General features: G+C 34.5%; 1 protein-coding gene across 1 annotated transcript in view; it reads right to left on the bottom strand.

The window, feature by feature from the left end:
* LOC109586036 (uncharacterized) overlaps window positions 1-710 on the bottom strand; it is a 2,448-nt gene extending 1,738 nt beyond the window's left edge. Inside the window, exon 1 of the mRNA XM_020002203.1 lies at window positions 458-710. The gene's annotated coding sequence lies outside the window, so the exon portion shown is untranslated. The remainder of the gene's footprint in view (window positions 1-457) is intronic.
* Window positions 711-2,430: the final 1,720 nt, after the last annotated feature.

The following is a 2,430-nucleotide window of genomic DNA, read 5'->3' as shown; positions in this document are numbered from 1 at the left end:
AGTTCTGTGTGCAAGAAAGCATTTTAATGAAGAGGACCATATAGAACTAATCAAGAACTAACTACAAACATTTATACTGGTAACAAAATCTATCTATTTATGAAAAATACTAAATGACCAAATTTAAATTTTGACTGAATATTTTAGCTCTTTATAGCTTCTAATAATTGCAAAAATACCTTTTAGCTGCTTTCTTGCACACAGAACTTAGAAATCCAGCCTTGAATTTGCTAATATTTCAATGCAGAAACTTGCTAATGTTCCCCCATCTACGTCATCGCATGACCACGCCCACCACCGGAAGTGATTTGACATAATGGCTGCAAGGCAACTTTTGACCCAAGATTTAGTATAGAATTGGTACTTTTTAATAATTTTAGCTATTTTTCCTATGATTCTTTCTTTATTACCAACTTATTTCAGGGGAAAGAATTTTGGGGTGTAGTTACCCTTTAAATGTAAGTATATGTTAATGACGTCAAGGCCGCTCTTTATTTTTAGTGTTAGCGTGTAGTTATCGACGTTTTGAGATATCAGTGATTCTGATATATCAGTGATATCTTGATCACTTGTGCTGATTCGTTTCCTCTTATTGGCTGGTAGTCTGTCACTGATGCAGTAATATCTATCATTGATACAACCAGTGAATGATACTAAAGTCCATTTGCATTCACCTGAGCCCAGGAAGTGATTAGAAACCCCACCCAATAATTAACACAATGCAACAATATTGTGAAAAGTATGGCTGTACTTTCTGCATGGGTTATACAGCCAACTTGGAGCTAAAGAGCTAAAGCTGCTTCTTAAGTAGTACAATAGATGCGGCAAAAGGAGAGGAATACACTGGTATGTTTATTTTTACAATAGAACTTGTAAGTCAAAAGTTATTGGAAGAAAACAAGGGCTCAGGTGAACACAAATGGACTTTAGTGTATTCCTCCTGTTAATAGAGAGAGAGAGGGAGGGATAGTTAATATCATTAATTATGTGTTAAAATTGTGTTTGTAAAATTTTAGTATTATTGATTTATTTGGGTGTTTGGTTCTACTAATTTTCAGTGTTTTCTTATGTTAATGATGTCATTAATTTACTGTATGAGTCAGTTGGTGGTCTTTTAGTTGATTGATAAGTGATCCTAAGTCTTTATTAATGATTATATCAACTTCTGTTCTGGGGCTAAGGATACGACACTTTCTCTGGACAACAAAATAATTTGAATAAGTGTTCTGACTACTGGAGAGAGAGAGAGAGGGGGGGGGAGAGAGGTTAACAAAAATTATAAAATTTAAAAGCACATGTCATTAATTGTACTGTATAAGTATACATTAGATCTAGAGGGAGTTTAGGAGACTTTTGTTCCTCATATTTAGCCCTAGGTGTCTGACAGTCTACAATTTTTAGTTAGATTGGCCTTAAAAAATTTATTTCCAGGTCTACCACTGGGTATGTACATGTACAGTACATTACAATAAGGTAATGTAGTTATGATATCACTGAAATACACTAACTTCATATCAGATTCATCTTGAGCTCCAGTAGAAGAAACTGGTTCAAATTCAACTGCTTTTATATAATAATAAGATACTGTAGGCACTGCTCCACACTGGGTCTGTAGCAGGGGCGTATCTGAGGGGGGGCCTACAGGGGCCTGGGCCCCCCCATCAATTGTTGTAGATAATGATATTCATTGTTTGTTTTATCACTTACCACCTAGTGATAAAAATTAACCACCTTGTAATCATGTACAATACATTGCACAGCAGCAAATGTACAAGAAATAAGAAGTAGACAGAAGCAAAACACTCATTTTATATTAATCATTGCTGAAAATGTAAGATTTTGATGCTTTTAAAATACGCAAAATGCTATTTTAGTGCACTATAAGAACGCTAAAAAGGGGTGTGGCCAAATTTTCGGCGCGCTTCGCGCGCCATTTATCTCCGGGCCCCCCCATCATTTCCTTCCCAGCTACGCCCCTGGTCTGTAGTGATTCCTTTATTAATTGATGTCTGTTAATTTTTACTAGTTTATTGAGGTGAGGGAGGAGTGGGTGTGGTGATATGATGTGAATTGATTTTGAATTATCTTTTAATATTAATTGAGACGAAACTGGACTGACTGTTAAGTATCCTACTAGCACCTGTAAATAATAATAATTAAATTATTACTTTACATAATTTTGAATTATTAAAATTGCTCCAAATTTGGACAAAAGTCCATGGGCCAAATTTTGTCAAAAATGAAAAGTAAAGAATTCTCAATTTTATTACATTTTCTGATACATATACATGTACTTATGTTGCGTAGAAAGTTTGAGCTGATTCCGATCAAAATTGTTTTATGAATTTTTGAAGTTACTTCAAAATCAGGTCAAAATCCCTGTTATAGTACAGGGACTTTGGTCAAATTTCGCCAAAAATAAAAAGTAGA

This window comes from Amphimedon queenslandica, unplaced genomic scaffold (genome assembly GCF_000090795.2).
Source record: "Amphimedon queenslandica unplaced genomic scaffold, v1.1 AMPQUscaffold_12964, whole genome shotgun sequence".
Lineage (NCBI taxonomy): Eukaryota > Metazoa > Porifera > Demospongiae > Haplosclerida > Niphatidae > Amphimedon > Amphimedon queenslandica.
The sequence above is the reverse complement of the archived record's forward strand: the minus strand, read 5'-3'. Positions and strand labels throughout refer to the sequence as shown.